This window comes from Triticum aestivum, chromosome 1D (assembly GCF_018294505.1).
Source record: "Triticum aestivum cultivar Chinese Spring chromosome 1D, IWGSC CS RefSeq v2.1, whole genome shotgun sequence".
NCBI lineage: Eukaryota > Viridiplantae > Streptophyta > Magnoliopsida > Poales > Poaceae > Triticum > Triticum aestivum.
This window is the reverse complement of record NC_057796.1, coordinates 408598266-408617893: the sequence shown is the minus strand read 5'-3', so window position 1 is coordinate 408617893 and position 19628 is coordinate 408598266.

The following is a 19628-nucleotide window of genomic DNA, read 5'->3' as shown; positions in this document are numbered from 1 at the left end:
GCTAAAGAGATCCGAGAGATCTTGCTACCTTTGCTCTTGTGAGTTCATTCGGATTCGCGAGAAGGAGCCTCTGGTTCCCCCTAGTTCGTGCTCTACGGTTCCGGCCGTTTTGTGTGGATTAGTCCCGGTTTGTGGTTCTGCGATTGTTCGGACAGCGGGTTGGAGTTCTTGTAGCTTCGGTCAGCCATCCCCAATGTACGGGTTGCGTCCAACCTTGGCAGGTATAAAGCTAGTTATCCTGGCTGCTTGCAGCTAGTTATCCCTCCCGATTCGATCCTACGACGTGAAGATCGGGCCACCCTCGGGCGTGAACTCGTTCATTGGGTTCCCACCTATCAGGTTTAAGCTTCTGTCACTTTAGCAACCCATCATCTACTTATTACTTCCCAATGCCTTCCTCTAGGCCCAAATAATGGTGAAGTGTTATGTAGTCGACGTTCACATAACACCACTAGAGGATAGACAACATACATCTCATCAAAATATCGAACGAATACCAAATTCACATGACTACTAATAGCAAGACTTCTCCCATGTCCTCAGGAACAAACATAACTACTCACAAAGCATATTCATGTTCATAATCAGAGGGGTATTAATATGCATAAAGGATCTGAACATATGATCTTCCACCAAATAAACCAACTAGTATCAACTACAAGGAGTAATCAACACTACTAGCAACCTATAGGTACCAATCCCGGACTTAGAGACAAGAATTGGATACAAGAGATGAACTAGGGTTTTGAGAGGAGATGGTGCTGATGAAGATGTTGATGGAGATTGCCCTCTCCCGATGAGAGGAGCGTTGGTGATGACGAAGGCGATGATTTCCCCCTCCCGGAGGGAAGTGTCCCCGGCAGAACAGCACTGCCGAAGCCCTAGATTGGTTCCGCCAAGGTTTCGCCTCGTGGCGGCGGAGTCTCGTCCCGAAAGGTTGCTTATGATTTTTCTTCTGACGAAAGACTTCATATAGCAGAAGATGGCCACCGGAGGGCCAACAGGGGGCCCACGAGGCAGGGGGCGCGCCCTGGGGGGTAGGGCGCACCCCCCACCCTCGTGGCCAGGTGGCACCCCCTGACGTACTTGTTTCACTCAATATTTTTTATTATTTCCAAAAATAACTTTCGTGGAGTTTCAGGACTTTTGGAGTTGTGCAGAATAGGTCTCTAATATTTGCTTCTTTTCCAACCCAGAATTCTAGCTGCCGGCATTCTCCCTCCTTATGCAAACCTTGTAAAATAAGAGAGAATAGGCATAAGTATTGTGACATAATGTGTAATAACAGCCCATAATGCAATAAATATCGATATAAAAGCATGATGCAAAATGGACGTATCAACTCCCCCAAGCTTAGACCTCGCTTGTCCTCAAGCGAAAGCCGATAACGATAAATATGTCCACATGTTTAGAGGTAGAGGTGTCGATAAAATAAAATACGGACATGAGGGCATCATGATTATTCTCATAACAGCAACATATATGGATATTTTCATATGATTTCTTATGCTCAAGTAATAATCTATTCACAATGCAAAGTATGAATCAGAAACTTTATTGAGAACCAACAAACTATAATCTCAGTCATTGAAGCAACTGCAATTTATCATAACATCAGAAAGAGTCTATGTCAGAGCTTTCTAGCAAGTCCACATACTCAACTATCATTTAGTCTTTCATAATTGCTAACACTCACGCAATACTTGTGGTTACGGAGTTTCAACCGGACACAGAGAAAGATAGGGGCTTATAGTTTCGCCTCCCAACCTTTTACCTCAGGGGTAATGTCAACAATAATAACCCATGCTAACCCACATCCAATTAGATATATGTATCAGGATCTTTCCAATATCATGTGCTTGCCAAAGGATAAAATATAAAAAGGAAAGGTGAAGATCACCATGACTCTTGCATAAGGTAGAAGATAATAGTAAAAGATAGGCCCTTCGCAGAGGGAAGCAGATGTTGACATGCGCTTTCAGGGTTGGATGCACAAAATCTTAATGCAAAGAACGTCACTTTATATTGCCACTTGTGATATAAACCTTTATTATGCAGCCCGTCGCTTTTATTTCTTCCACATCACAAGATCGTATAAAGCTTATTTCCTCCACACCAATCAATCATACATATTTAGAAAGCAATTTTTATTGCCTGCACCAATGACAACTTACTTGAAGGATCTTACTCAATCCATAGGTAGGTATGGTGGACTCTCATGGCAAAACTGGTTTAAGGGTTTTGGAAGCACAAGTAGTGTCTCTACTTGGTGCAAAGAATTTGGCTAGCATGAGGGGGAAAGGCAAGCTCAACATGTTGGATGATCCATAACAATATACTTTATCTCAGATATAAGAAAACATAACCCATTACGTTGTCTTCCTTGTCCATCATCAACTCTTTAGTATGTCATATTTTAATGAGTGCTCCCAATCATAAAAGATGTCCAAGATAGTATATTATATGTGAAACCTCTCTTTCCTCATTACTTCCTATTAATTGCAACGATGACCAAAGCTATGTTTGTCAACTCTCAACAACTTTAATCATCATACTCTTTCTATGTGAAGTCATTACTCTCAATAAGATCAATATGATCTCTTTGTTTCTTTTTATTCTTTTCTATTTTATTTTAATTACTAAAGATCATAGCAAAATAATCAAGCCCTTGACTCAACACTAATCTTTATTATATATAGCTCATAGACTTGATTACATAGAGAGATCATGAAGCAAAACTCAAAACTAGATCATACTAAAACTTTTATTCTACTAGATCAAGATACTACTAATAGGATCGAACTAAGAAAAAACCCGGTAAAGATAGGAGATGTGGTGGTGATACGATACCAGGGCACCTCCCCCAAGCTTGGCAGTTGCCAAGGGGAGTGCCCATACCCATATGATTATATCTCCTTCTTCGGATGTGATGGTGCGATATTCTTGGCGATGATGCCCCTCAGGATATGATTCTCCTCCTCAAGCTTATTGACTTGCTGCTTGAGGTCCATTACTTCCTTACGAAGCTTTCCTGTAACGGCTAAAGCTCCTTACATCGAAGGGTGTTGCATAGCTGCGGGAGAACAAGTGACACTCTTCTTCATATTTTCATAAGAAAGAAATCTAACATTGGAAGGGATAACTGAGTTTGGAATGGCTGAGCTCTGTAGTTCTCCCATCGTGAACCCAGCTCGGAAGCGAGAAGTGACTTCTTGATCCTCCGTGGCATCTATCCTCATCAAATCAGCCTCCATCTCTTCCTCCGTTGCTGGCCCAAAGTGGTCAGCATCGTTGTTTGTCCTTGGTTCCGATGCCGGATGAGACACCCGACTCTCCCCAACTAACTCTTGAGAAGACATCTCGCTCTAATCTGCAGCCGCAACAGCTCGAAACAAGAACGGAGAATATTTGTGTGATACAGGAATCAAAACCTTCGGGAGATTATATAATAAATTTTTTACCGACCAAAATATGTATCGTGCAAGAAAACGGAGTCCGGAGAGCACACGAGGTGCCCACGAGGTAGGGGGCGCGCCCAGTAGGGTAGGGCGCGCCCTCCACCCTCGTGGAGGCCTCGTGTCCTTCCCGGACTGCTTCTTATTTTTCTATTTTTCTAAATATTCCAAAACGGAGAAATATTGCCATAAAAACTGTTTTGGAGTCGGTTTACTTACCGTACCACATACCTATTCCTTTTCGGAGTCTGAAACATTCCGGAAAGTGTCCCTTATGTATTCCTCCGGGTTTACGGTTTCAATAACATTGGTTTCAACATTTATAGGATTACCTGAGATATAGTGTTTGATTCTTTGACCGTTTACCACCTTCGGATTTGTGCCTTCGAAGTTGTTGATTTTTATGGCACCGGAATGATAGACCACCTCGATAACGTAAGGGCCTTCCCATTTAGAGAGAAGTTTTCCTGCAAAAAAATCTTAAATGAGAGTTGTATAGCAATACATAGTCACCTACATTAAACTCACACTTTTGTATCCTTTTGTCATGCCATCTTTTGACTTTTTCTTTAAACAATTTGGCATTCTCATAAGCTTGGGTTCTCCATTCATCAAGTGAGCTAATGTCAAATAACCTCTTTTCACCGGCAAGTTTGAAATCATAATTGGGCTCTTTAATAGCCCAATATGCCTTATGTTTTAGCTCGAGAGGTAAGTGACATGCTTTTCCAAAAACCATTTTATACGGAGACATACCCATAGGATTTTTATATGCAGTTCTATAGGCCCATAATGCATCATCGAGTTTCTTGGACCAATTCTTTCTAGATCTATTAACAGTCTTTTGCAGAATTAATTTGAGCTCTCTATTACTCAATTCTACTTGACCACTAGACTGTGGGTGATAAGGAGATGCAATTCTATGATTAACATCATATTTAGCAAGCATTTTACGAAAAGCACCATGAATAAAGTGTGAACCACCATCAGTCATTAAATATCTAGGGACTCCGAACCTCGGAAAAATAACTTCTTTGAGCATTTTAATAGAAGTGTTATGATCAGCACTACTAGTTGGAATAGCTTCTACCCACTTAGTAACGTAATCAACATCAACTAAAATATGTGTATATCCATTAGAGGTAGGAAAAGGTTCCATATAATCAAAGCCCCAAACATCAAATGGTTCAATAACAAGTGAATAGTTCATAGGCATTTCTTGACGTCTACTAATATTACCAATTCTTTGACATTCATCACAAGATAAGACAAACTTACGGGCATCCTTGAAGAGAGTAGGCCAATAAAAACCAGATTGCAATACCTTATGTGCAGTTCTATCTCCGGCGTGGTGTCCTCCATAAGCCTCAGAGTGACACTTGCGTAGGATCTGTTCCTATTCATGCTCAGGTACACAACGTCTAATAACACCATCTACTCCTTCTTTATAAAGATGTGGGTCATCCCAAAAGTAATGTCTCAAATCATAGAAGAACTTTTTCTTTTGCTGGTATGTGAAACTAGGTGGTATAAATTTAGCAACAATATAATTAGCATAATCAACATACCATGGAGCAGTACAAGAAGGATTTATGACATTTAATTGCTCATCAGGAAAGCTATCATCAATAGGTAGTGGGTCATCAAGAATATTTTCTAACCTAGACAAGTTGTCTGCAACGGGGTTCTCAGCTCCCTTTCTATCAACAATATGCAAATCAAATTCTTGTAGCAAGAGAACCCATCTAATAAGTCTAGGTTTAGCATCTTTCTTTTCCATAAGGTATTTAATAGCAGCATGATCAGTGTGAATAGTTACTTTAGAATCGACAATATAAGGTCTGAACTTATCACAAGCAAATACGACTGCTAAGAATTCTTTTTCAGTAGTAGCATAATTTCTTTGAGCATTGTCTAGAGTTTTACTAGCATATTGAATAACATTTAATTTCTTATCAACTCTTTGCCCTAGAACAGCACCTACAGCATAACCACTAGCATCACACATAATTTCAAAGGATAAATTCCAATCAGGTGGCTGAACAATAGGTGCAGAGATCAATGCTTTCTTTAGTATTTCAAATGCTTCTACACAATCATCATCAAAGACAAATGGTATATCTTTTTGTAATAAATTAGTCAGAGGCCGAGAAATTTTTGAGAAGTCCTTAATGAACCTCCTATAAAAACCGGTGTGACCAAGGAAACTTCTTATACCTTTGATGTCCTTGGGACATGGCATCTTCTCAATAGCATCAACCTTGGCTTTATCAACTTCAATACCTCTTTCAGAAACTTTATGCCCCAAGACAATACCTTCGTTAACCATAAAGTGGCACTTTTCCCAATTCAGGACAAGATTAGTTTCTTCACATCTCTGCAAAACTCGATTAAGGTTGCTCAAGAAATCATCAAAAGAGGATCCATAAACGGAGCCATCATGCATCTTTGAAAGGTAGCAGGTGCATTACATAAACCAAAAGGCATACATCTATAAGCAAAAGTACCGAAAGGGCAAGTAAAAGTAGTCTTTGATTGATCATTGGCTGACACAGGTATTTGAGAGAAACCAGAATAACCATCTAGAAAGTAAAAGTGTGTATGCTTGGATAATCTTTCTAACATTTGATCGATAAAAGGTAGGGGGTAATGATCCTTTTTAGTAGCCTTATTTAATTTGCGTAAATCAATTACCATCCTATAACCTGTAATAATTCTTTGCGGGATCAACTCATCTTTATCATTAGGAACGTCGGTAATACCTCCCTTCTTAGGGACACAATGGACAGGACTTACCCACCGACTATCAGCAACGGGATAAATTATACCTGCCTCAAGGAGCTTGACTATAACCCCAAAAGAACCAGAGTGACCTCCTAGGAGGACAATAGACCACAAAATACCCTTACTACCAGGCACTAGTATTTCTTTTCTTACCACTTCCTTCATCTTAGGATTCAGCCGTCGTTGATGATCACGAACTGGTTTGGCACCTTCCTCCAAATTTATTTTATGTTGACATAGAGTGGGACTAATGCCCTTAAGATCATCAAGAGTATATCCAATAGCAGCACGGTGCTTCCTCAGAGTTTTCAATAATCTCTCTTCTTCATGCTCTGAAAGTTTAGCACTAATAATAACAGGATATATCTTTTTCTCATCAAGATAAGCATATTTAAGAGTATCAGGCAACGGTTTAAGCTCAAACACGGGATCACCGTTGGGTGGAGGAGGATCCCCTAGGATTTCAACAGGCAAATTGTGTTTCAGGATAGGTTCCTGTTTAAAGAATACTTCATCTAATTCCCTTCTTTCATTCATGAACATATCATTTTCATGGTCTAGCAAATATTGTTCTAAAGGATCACTAGGAGGTACGGCAATAGAAGCAAGACCAATAATTTCATCCTTACTAGGCAATTCTTCTTCACGGTGTTGTCTACTAAATTTAGAAAAATTAAACTCATGAGACATATCACCCAAGCCTATAGTAACAACATCCTTTTCGCAGTCTATCCTAGCATTGACGGTGTTCAAGAAGGGTCTACCAAATATAATGGGACAAAAGCTATCTTGTGGGGAACCAAGAACAAGAAAATCAGCAGGATATTTAGTTTTCCCACATAGGACTTCAACATCTCTTACAATTCCCATTGGTGAAATAGTATCTCTATTAGCAAGTTTAATTGTGACATCAATATCTTCTATCTCAGCAGGTGCAATATCATGCATAATTTCTTTGTATAAGTCATAAGGTATTGCACTAACACTAGCACCCATATCACACAAGCCATGATAACAATGATCTCCTATTTTAACAGAAATAACAGGCATGCCTACCACAAGTCTATGTTTATCTTTAGCACAAGGTTTGGCAATTCTAGCAGTTTCACCGCAGAAATAAATAACATGCCCATCAATATTATCAGTTAAGAGATCTTTAACAATAGCAATATTAGGTTCAACTTTAACTTGCTCAGGAGGTGTATAAGTTCTAATATTGCTTTTATGAACCACAGTTGAAGCTTTAGCATGATCCTTTATCCTAACAGGGAAAGGTGATTTCTCAACATAAGAAGTAGGAACAATAGGATCATTATAAGTGATAGTCTTTTCTTCAACTTTAATAGGTGTAGCTACTTTTACTTCTATGGGAGGATGATATTTAAACCACTTCTCCTTAGGGAGATCAACATAAGCAGCAAAATATTCACAGAAAGAGGCTACTATCCCAGAGTCAAGTCCATATTTAGAGCTAAACTTACGAAAAACATCGGTATCCATAAAAGATTTAACACAATCAAACTTAGGTGTCATACCTGACTCCTTACCTTCGTCGAGATCCCAATCTTCAGAGTTGCGTTTAATTCTATCCAATAAATTCCATTTGAATTCAATAGTCTTCATCATAAAAGAGGCAGCACAAGAAGTATCGAGCATGGTGCGATTGTCTTCAAAAAGCCGAGCATAAAAACTTTGAATAATTATTTCTCTTGGAAGCTCATGATTAGGGCATGAATATAACATTGATTTAAGCCTCCCCAAGCTTGAGCGATGCTTTCTCCTTCGCGAGGCTAAACATTATATATATAATTTCGATCACGATGAACAAGATGCATAGGATAAATTTTTTGATGAAATTCCAATTTCAATCGTTTGTAGTTCCATGATCCCGTATCATCACATAGCCTATACCATGTCGATGCATCTCCCTTCAGAGATAAAGGGAAGACCTTCTTCTTAATAACATCACCGGGTACACCTGCAAGCTTAAATAGTCCACAAACTTCATCCACATAAATTAGGTGTTCATCAAGATGCTTTGTTCCATCTCCTGCAAAAGGATTAGGTAGCCGTTTTTCTAACATACCTGAAGGAATCACAAAGTGGACATCTTCATTTTCAGTAGGTTCAGTAGGTTGAGGAGCAACTCTTTGCTCTACTGGTCGGGGTGAAGATACCCCGAACAAGCCCCTCAGAGGATTACTTTCCATAGTAACAAGTGACAGTAAATTTCAGCACACTATATAAATTTTTTCCTTACCAAATTCCACCTACCAAAGGCGCTTCACTCCCCGGCAACGGCGCCAGAAAAGAGTCTTGATGACCCACAAGTATAGGGGATCTATCGTAGTCCTTTCAATAAGTAAGAGTGTCGAACCCAACGAGGAGCAGAAGGAAATGATAAGCGGTTTTCAGCAAGGTATTCTCTGCAAGCACTGAAATAATAGGTAACAGATAGTTTTGTGATAGGATAATTTGTAACGAGCAACAAGTAACAAAAGTAAATAAAGTGCAGCAAGGTGGACCAATCCTTTTTGTAGCAAAGGACAAGCCTGGACAAACTCTTATATAGAGAAAAGCGCTCCCGAAGACACATGGGAATTATCGTCAAGCTAGTTTTCATCACGTTCATATGATTCGCGTTTGGTACTTTGATAATTTGATATGTGGGTGGACCGGTGCTTGGGTGCTGTTCTTACTAGAACAAGCATCCCACTTATGATTAACCTCTATTGCAAGCATCCACAACTACAACAAAAGTATTAAGGTAAACCTAACCATAGCATGAAACATATGGATCCAAATCAGCCCCTTACGAAGCAACGCATAAACTAGGGTTTAAGCTTCTGTCACTCTAGCAACCCATCATCTACTTATTACTTCCCAATGCCTTCCTCTAGGCCCAAATAATGGTGAAGTGTTATGTAGTCGACGTTCACATAACACCACTAGAGGATAGACAACATACATCTCATCAAAATATTGAACGAAAACCAAATTCACATGACTACTAATAGCAAGACTTCTCCCATGTCCTCAGGAACAAACGTAACTACTCACAAAGCATATTCATGTTCATAATCAGAGGGGTATTAATATGCATAAAGGATCTGAACATATGATCTTCCACCAAATAAACCAACTAGTATCAACTACAAGGAGTAATCAACACTACTAGCAACCTACAGGTACCAATCCCGGACTTAGAGACAAGAATTGGATACAAGAGATGAACTAGGGTTTTGAGAGGAGATGGTGCTGATGAAGATGTTGATGGAGATTGCCCTCTCCCGATGAGAGGAGCGTTGGTGATGACGATGGCGATGATTTCCCCTCCCGGAGGGAAGTGTCCCCGGCAAAACAGCTCTGCCGGAGCCCTAGATTGGTTCCGCCAAGGTTCCGCCTCGTGGCGGCAGAGTCTCGTCCCGAAAGGTTGCTTATGATTTTTCTTCTGATGAAAGACTTCATATAGCAGAAGATGGCCACCGGAGGGCCAATAGGGGGCCCATGAGGCAGGGGGGCGCCCTAGGGGGTAGGGCGCGCCCCCAACCTCGTGGCCAGGTGGGCCCCCCCTGATGTACTAGGGCGCACCCCCACCCTCGTGGCCAGGTGGGGCCCCCTGATGTACTTCTTCCGCTCAATATTTTTTATTATTTCCAAAAATAACTTTCTTTTCAGGACTTTTGGAGTTGTGCAGAATAGGTCTCTAATATTTGCTTCTTTTCCAGCCCAGAATTCCAGCTGCCGGCATTCTCCCTCCTTATGTAAACCTTGTAAAATAAGAGAGAATAGGCATAAGTATTGTGACATAATGTGTAATAATAGCCCATAATGCAATAAATATCGATATAAAAGCATGATGCAAAATGGACGTATCAGTAGGACACTGTTCATTACTGCCATCAAGTAATGCCCATATATAGTCAATTTTATTCACATCAGCACCAGCCTGTATAAATAAATTATAATTTATTTGAGCAAGTGCTTGAGTTGTCATCTACAGAAAATGTATGGACCAATAAATAAAGTTGCATCTATAGACTACATACAGAAGGAAGCTCCATAAATAAAGATTGTGAAGTGATGCCTCATAAAAATAGCAAGAAGTATTTGAATAGTACACTCACATATTAAACCAAAACCATGTTTTTCATTCATTTCTTCAATCTATGGAAATAAATTGCTAACTGTAGATCCTCCTTTATGACAGGATTGTTTCTAATTATAGTTTATTTATTTTGAGGGAAGATATCTATGTAAAGCTTGGAATGGACATCAACATTTGAGAATTGCCGGAATGGCTGCACTGTGATGTCTGATTCTAAGAGATGAACAGGTTCCGTGGTGTTTCCCGGGTTAGTGGATAACTGCAAAAAAATTGACCTAGCATCCATACACGCTTCTGGTGGATACCACAGGAACCCATTTCCAATAAGGAGGTTAGGTGTTACTACTAAAAACATGCGTTCTTCTAATTAGATTTTACCTTTGCTTCTTGGAGAAGATATATCACTACAAAAAAAATACACTTCCGTGACGTGTTTGTCACAGTAGGTCGCGTTTTTTGTCATGCATGTACATCCATGACAAATTTATGAAAGAATCATGATAGTCATACCTGTGCTGTCGTAGAAGTGTTCCATGACATTCCCAAAATTATCATCACGGAAGTGTCCACTTCCATGACGATAAATCGCACGTCACAGAAGTGCTTTCGTCAAGGGTGACCGACACGTGGCATCCACCATAACGGAACGCAGTTAAGCTATCGGGTCGGGTTTTGGATCCGATAACCCGTTAACAGCCCCGACCAATGGGGATTTTCCACGTGTAAAATCATCATTGGCTAGAGGAAACACGTGTCGGCTCATCGTTGGGACAGATGTCATCCACTCATTTTACAGAAGGCGCCTATGATACGTCGACACGTGGCACGGCCCAACAGTGGCCCATTCCTATGAAAAGGCCGGCCCGTTTGACTTGGTCAAAAGCTGGCGGGCTGGCCCATGGAAAGCCTGTTAACGGCCTGTTCGCATATAGCCCATTTACAGCCCGCTAACCCAAGGCCCATTACGCCCTATCCGAATTAGGCCCAGTAGCGTCATCTGGGCCATCCAATATGATTCCAGCCCGTTTTCACTTCTGGCCCATGTATAGCCCATGACGTCTTTCGGCCCATATGAGGCCCTTTGTAACTCTTGGCCCATTAGCGGCCCGTGCTGAAACTGGCCCGTAATGAACAGTGTATTACTTTACACCCATTAACGGCCCGTGGTGAAACTGGCCCGTAATGAACAGTGTATCACTTTATAACCATTAATGGCCCGTTATTCCATTGGGCCGTTTCCAGCCCAAGTTAACTTTCGGCCTTTTGAGGGCCCATTTATTCTTGGGCTCATTTGCAGCATTCGGTTACTTACGGCCCGTTACTGTCATTTTCTGCTTGTGGGCCAAATTCAGCCCGTCGTTACAGTCGGCCCGTTTGTGGACCGTTAGTCTGTTGGGCCATTTTCATAGCATCACCAAATACGGCCTATTAATGATGGCCTGTTATGGTCGGCCCATGAACGGACGATTCCAACTCCAGCCCGTTTACGGCCATAATGTGGTCTGTTTGGCCCATGTTTGGCCAATCGATCATACGGCCCGTATAAGGCCCATTGATGATACGGCCCGCAGAAGGCCCATTGTTTCTACGGCCCGTAGAAGGCCCATTGTTTCTACGGCCCGTAGAAGGCCCACTGTTTCTACGGCCAGTAGGAGGCCCAGTGTCACTACAGTAAATATTAGCCCATGGTTATTGTGGCTTAGTTTTAAAAAATAGGTTATTGCAGCCACTAGCTAACCACGGAAAAAGAACTGCAATGACTACAAGCAAACAAATAAACAAGACAACAAGGAAATAAATAAGCAAGCAACTAACGCTAGGCTATCACGGCTATTACACATATTACATCCACTGGGCATCAAAGTTCGCCACCAGTGCAAATATAGGGAACAAAGCAGCATATCATATACACTGGTTGTCAAAGTTGGCGACCAGCGCAAATAAACGCCGCAGCAAAACAAATCCAGAACTGAAACCACTTCAGAAGATCTCAAGAAACAATATCCTGGGTACCCATAATGCTGGCAAGATGCTTAGCAAGCTTATTAACTTTCTCTTGTTTGGCGCTTAAATCCTCCAGCGCTTGCTGTTGCACCAGAAAATATGCATCTGAATTCTGCAGGGACTTCCTCAGTCCTTCAGCTTCCTGTCGCAGCACATCTGATCGATGTCTTTCAACTTGAAGTTGAGACTCAAGAAGACGAACTGATTCAGGCAGCGAGTTCGAAGAGCTTGTGCCAGCAGTAGTGGCCAGTAACTCGAACACTACATCAAGACAGGACTTTTGGGTTCCCTCACTGTCGTCAAGATAGTTTTTATCAGCTTTCTTGGAGACCAACAGGGATGTCTCACTATCTTGAACCTTATCTGCATTACTTCCTTTACCATTGGATAACGCGGTACTGTTCTCCAATATTTTGTCCGCATTCTAAAAGAGAAACAAGCAGACACATCACATGTTTACCATGTTGTATATGAAACTCATTTTGGTAAATGAGTTCAGTAGTAAAGTGGACAGGATAACAACATGAAACAAACATATATCTATGTACCATGGTCACTTTATGGTCTATATCATTCTAGTTTTTGTTGCCAAATCAAGATAGAGACACAGTTCAAATAATATTTGTTCAAGACAAAGCAGAATAGACAGAATATAAGTGTGGGTAACTATAGAGCAATAACAACACTTGTAATGTGCATGACATGAGAACATAACTGTTTATTCAATTGAAACTGAAATCAACATAGAGCAGGTTACAACAGCAAACCAGTTAAAGAAACAGGTTTAAAACATACCTGTTGCGCCATTGGAGTTTCAATTCCATCCTTCAAATTTGAAAATAGTTGGTATGAGTAAATACAGTAATGCAAGAGCAAAGGAGTATGAACCATAGCTACAGAACCTGACCTGAGAACAAATCTTCTTCTCCTTTAAGCGTTGAGTTGGGATTCGGAGTGGTGGTCCTCGTGCTTTGGGCACTGCAGTTCCCTTACTAACTGCTCGTGTTTGGGTGCTCTGTGGTGGAGACGGTGCTGTGTCAACTGGAACTGGGTTACTATCTGCCGGGGTTGGGGTTAGAAGGGGTGTAGCTGGTTCTCTGTCCAACTGGGTAGGGGTACAATCTGCGAGAGTCTGGGTTATGTGTGGTGGATCTGGTCCTTGGGCAAGTACAACCGTGGTTCTATCTGCATCAACTGGTAGCACTATCTTTTCTGAAGACCGTGTTGTTACTCCCTTAGATACTGCCATCACGCTCTCCAATTCAAATGGCTGATAAACAAGAAAAGTAATTGAAAGTATAGACATTGTATGATAGACAGGTGCAATGGATAGTGGGGAATAAAAGAGGGCATGAAATAATTCATATTTATGTTGTCTAACCAAACAGGATAGCATGACACAATTTCACATATATGATGGCTAACTAAACAGGATAGCATGACACAATTTCACATTATGATGGCTAACTAAAAAAGATGGAAAGACATAGTTCAAAATATGAGACTATGTAAACAGGATGACATGACATAACTATATAATGTGTTTATTAAATAGGTTGGCATGCCATAATTCACATACATTCACGGATAGAATGCCATAATTCAAAATATGATGACTGTAAACACTAAACAGGATGAGATGATATAACTATATGATGTCTTTATTAAATGGGTTGCCATGCCATAATTCAGATAGATGATGTGTATGTACTATGTAAACATGATGGCATGATATAATTCAAATATATGATTTATATAGTAAGCAAGTAAGCAGATGGCAATCCATATATGATGTAAAAACTAAGCAATGCAAGACAACATGCATGACATGGGTAATATAACCCTGCCAAGTTTGAGCATAGACCTCAGGGGGGAAATAGGACTGATCATCAGTCTCTGACTCCTCCTCTGAGGAGCTCTCTGTAACCAGCAAGATGTCTGCTTCAGCAGGTAGCATTGTCTGCTCTGAATACCTTGTTTTCACTCCAGATACTTCCATCACCGCTTCAAATGGCTGATGCACAGGAAGAGTAGTTGAATATACAAACGTTGTCGACCAAATGGAACACGTAATACAAAAAAATGATAGCATGATATAATTCACATACATGATGATTGGCTAAACAGCATGGCATTGCATAATTCACATATATAATGCCTTTGCAACAAGATAGCATTGTATAATTCACATATATAATGTCTTGCAACAAGATGGCAATGCATAATTCACATATATGGTAATTAGACACTGAACAGGTGGCATTCACACAAAGCATGTCTAAACTAATCAAATGACATAGCAATGCGAGACACCATACGCACGATATGAGCAACATAACCCTGCCAAGTTAGAGCATACACCTCGGGGGGGGGGATAGGACTGGTCATCTGTCTCTGAATCCTCCTCTGAGGAGCTATCCGTAACCAGCGAGATATGCGCTTCGTCAGATAGCATAGTCTGCTCTGAAGACCTTGTTTTCACTCCAGAATTTGCCATCACCGTGTCAAATGGCTGATGCACACGAAGAGCAGTTGAATGTACTAACATTGTTGACAAATGTAATATGTAACGAAAAAAAAGGATGGCCTGATATAATTTACATATAAGATGACTGGCTAAGCAGGATGGCATTGCAAAATTCACATATATGATGCCTGGCTAAACAAGATGGCATTGCATAATTCACATAAACGATGAATAAACTAAACAGATGGCATTCGCACAAAGGATGTCTAAACTAAGCAGATGACATATTTGATGTATAAAGTAAGCAATGCAAGACACCATATGCATGATATAACCAACATCAGCATGCCAAGTTAGAGCGAAGACCTCAGGGGGTAAATAGGAGTTGTCTTCTCCTTCTGAATCCCCCTCAGAATAGATATCTTCCTCTCGATTACAATCCGAAATGCGTGGAGGGGGGGCTGCCTTTGCGCCTACCATGGAGCGACGTCTGCATGAAATTTTATTGCCACGCAAGGCTCGTCTCTTTTGCTCTACATGTTCAGTTCCATTGTTTACAATAACTGTCATGCATAGGAATAAAACATAGTGAGATTATGTAAGGAGTGCATGCAGAAATCCAGAGTGATGGTAGCAACCTGTGGATAGACCCAAAACCAATAATAGCAGGCAGATAATGGCTTCAGTTAAAAAATACAGATAATGGCTTCTTTACTGTTTGTTTCCCACCCAACATGAAACTCATAGTAGACACCGGAGATTAACCAGATAGTAGATAGATACTATTGATAGCGGCCCCGATATGTACCCCACAACCATTTAAAAACTCAAGTTTGACCATTAGTTTGGAGCTGACTCAGAGTCTAATCGGTGAACAGGACGATAAAGTAGCATGTAATATTAAGCGATGCATAACGTAAGCAGACACGAAAGAGTGCGACCTCTCTTGCGGACCCGTGTAGTCCTCGAGGTCATCTGCTCGGTTGATGATGGTAATGCAGTTTTCATGGCTGCCAGCGGCGGGGAAGAAGATCTGAGGCGGCGAAAGACAGTTTGGAGGCCGGATCCCTGTTGTGCTGGACCCTTTTGTCGTTGGAGCAGCTGAGCTGGGGTGGACGACGGCGCAGCAGGAGCGGGACAAACCACGCAAGGTTTTCTTTGACAACTATCTGTAAGAGAAGTAATTCTGTAAGGGCTCGTTTGAATTGGAGGATTCCAACAATGCAGGGATAGGAAATAGACAGGAATAGGATAGGAATGCACGTGCAAAACAGAGAATTTAAAAACACAGGATTTCTACCAATCTGGGTGTTTGATTCACAACAATTGGAAGATCACAGGATGCAAAGAAGCATGGTGAGATTAAGTCAAACCACAAGAAAATGTACGGTTATAATGCTATTATGCTACTATCTCTTAGTCTTGTGCTTCATGAATAGGAATTTGAAAAGGAGGACAAGTGAAAATTAAAATTCCTACGTTTTTTCTTTCAAGGAGACACTAAAGGAACAAATCCGTGTGCTCAGTGGACAATATATATAACATGTAGAGTAAAAAAGAGATGCAACAAGTGTACAACCTCTTTGGCGAAGCCATGCCGATCTCAGCGTGATTGGGTTGGCCGGTGAGGATGCTCCGGCTGACTTTGCTGTCGGAGGAGGGGAAGAAGATCTTAGGTGTCTGGAGATGGAGCCCGAGGTACTGCTCCGCTGTGATGGAGGGTTACATCGTTGGAGCAGCTCCGGTGAGTTGTACGACACCGAGGCTGAAGCAGGACAAGAGAGACAACGAACAACATTAACCTGAGTGGAATTCTAATAGCATCTCCAATACATGACGTAAAATACATAACCACAAAGTGCTAGATGTAAAATACATCAGCCGCTCATCTCTGAACTTAACCGTCGAAACTGTACTTAACTGTCGAAACTGAATTTTGCTGTCGAAACTGAACGCACTAGCAAGGTGAGGCTACACGTCGGTCGACTGACTTTTTCATCTCTGGTTAGTCGATTTTGCAGTCGTTGGATACGAAATCAAGGGCCTGCGGTTCATCTTCAACCTCCACCCTCCTGAGCTGCCAGCCACCACCGGCCAAACAGCAGCCCCCCGCCGCCCATGGCCGGCGGTGCGCCGCCCCGCCCGCCCCGAAAACACTCCCCACCACTGGTCCGCCGCCGCCCCGGCCATCCCTCTAGCCCTCCCCGTGCCGAGCTTTTTCTCTGGCGATCCCCACGCCACTGCCCCGCCAATGCCCCGCCACCGTCAGCGACCACCGCCCCCATCCTGAACCCTAAGATAGATAGTGGGGTACCTCTCCGGCGAGCCCCCCTCCCCGCTGCGGCTGGTTCTTCCTTCACCCCGGCGAGCCCCCCCACCCCCTAAAAATCGACTGACCCAAAAGTCGATTCAGTCGACTAAAGTGTAGCTAAATCGGAGTAGCATCGCAAGCAAGAGCAAGAGCGAGAGCAGCAGCGTGAGCAAGAGCAATAGCAATAGCAAGAGCAGACCAGGCAGGGGACCGAGAGCAAGAGCAGAGCAGCAGCGCGAGCGAGAGCTAAAGCAGCAACAGCTCCTACTGATGTGGACGTCGCCGCCGAGGGAGCGACACCGTGGAGGAAGTGGCCGGCGATGCCGCCGTGGATGGAGCCGCGCCATGTCGGCTCGGGACCGAGCGCCGACAGCACCGTGAGATCGAATCAAGAAGAAAATGCGGCGATTAGTGTACAACCTCTTTGGTGGCGCCGATTAGGCCGCAGCTTCATTCGAGGAAACGGTGATGATGATGCTCTTCCGGTGGTGCAGGTGAAGACGGTTGTGTGGGAATGGAGGTGGCGCGAAATACGAGGGGAACGTCGGGGCAGCTCCTTGGAGGTGGAGGACGGGGTGGCTGAATCGGCGGGACGATGAGATCGACGATGGATCCTCATCCGGTACGGTGGATGAGGGACGTCGAGGTGTTGCTGTGGACGACGTCGTCGGGGAAGAGGCTCCGGCTGGGTGGCGGACGGAGCAGGGTGTGGGATTTCGTCGCGGGTTTTCGCGGCCTCGGTGTACGAATGGGTGGGCGGATGGGATGGCAGTGGGGAACCATGGCTTAGAGACGCGCTTGTCCGAAATGTGGGGTAAGTTACGAAAGTACCCCCACCGATTTGAGGCGGTTCTTTCGGTTCAGGGGTACCACGGGCATTTCCATGTCGGGATTTCACAGGAGGTGGGAGTTTTCGCGCGCATTGTAATTTCAGAATAGCAAGGTGCGGGTTGAGATGGAGGGAGTTTTCGGAGCATAATGAGACAAAGATATATCTTAAATATTTCGGGCTAACAAGGCGCGGGTTGAAATTTTTGGACAAGCCTAACGTGTACTGTACCAAATCAATGCGCACTACAAATGTCATTCAAAACTCTGAATTCATGTTATGTTCAATCGAAATATTTCGCTACGTGTATAGTGCATGCAACCTACTACTCAAATGAACGTTTTAGTGCATTCCAAACGTATATACTACCACTTCAATATGAACTAAATTTGAATTCGTTTCTCTATTTGAATAAGATCTACAGTAATGATTGTTATGAAGTCAAAGCATTTGAATTCGTTTCTCTGTTTTAATAAGATCTACAATCATCATTATTGTCAAGTTAAACCATCATTTGTGTATTATCTTCACAGCACACCACATGATTAGTCTCGAGTTACATATGAACTATGTGTACTATATGAACTCGAACTAGATTTTTTGAATCCACTTTATTTTGCTTTCGAATCACATTACATTTCTAGCTCTAGCTAGATCTTCATAATCTAAACCATGTCTCATATGTATAATGTGTTTATCACATTATGTATGGTGCCCCGCCCCCTACGCCTACAAGTATTTAGATGTGAGTTGCAAACACCACACATTACCACAAATTCAAATAAAATGTGAGAATGTTCGATATATAGTATTGTTTAGATTGTTCGATATTTAGTTCTAAGCTGCAAACACCACACATTATCACAAATTCAAATAAAATGTGAGATTGTTTGATGTATAGTATGGTTTAGATTGTTCGGCATTTAGCTGTGAGTTGCAAACGCCATGCATTATCACATTATGGTATAACATGTGCACAACACGTGTATCACCACTATATTCATGCATGAAATGTTTAAAACACTATGATCACCTATTCAAATATATGAATCCGCTTTCATATCAAATTATGATCTTTGTTAGTCTCTTACACGCACACAATCCTCTAACCTTTGTAGCTACCACTAACTTTCTCTCATGCATGCACACGCCCTCCTCGCCCTCCCCCTCCCTCGGCATTCTATCCACCGGGCACATTCATTTTTTTCTTTAGGTCGTTCTCCCAGAGTCTCCACAACTCCTTTCCGACACACACCGATCGATAAACCTCTCCAGCGATGCCTGCCTACAACATACACACACACCTTCAATCTCCTCCTTTATGTGTCCTTGCCTCGTGTCTCTCATACGGTCAGACACACGTGTAAACTGTGACGCCCCCGATTTGACCGTACACTAATCATGCACGCAAATGTGTACGATCAAGATCAGGGACTCACGGGAAGATATCACAACACAGCTCTACAACATAAATAAGTCATACAAGCATCATATTACAAGCCAGGGGCCTCGAGGGCTCGAATACAAGTGCTCGATCATAGACGAGTCAGCGGAAGCAACAATATCTGAGTACAGACTTAAGTTAAACAAGATTGCCTTAAGAAGGCTAGCACATAAGTAGCAACAATCGAAAAGGCAAGGCCTCCTGCCTGGGACCTCCTAACTACTCC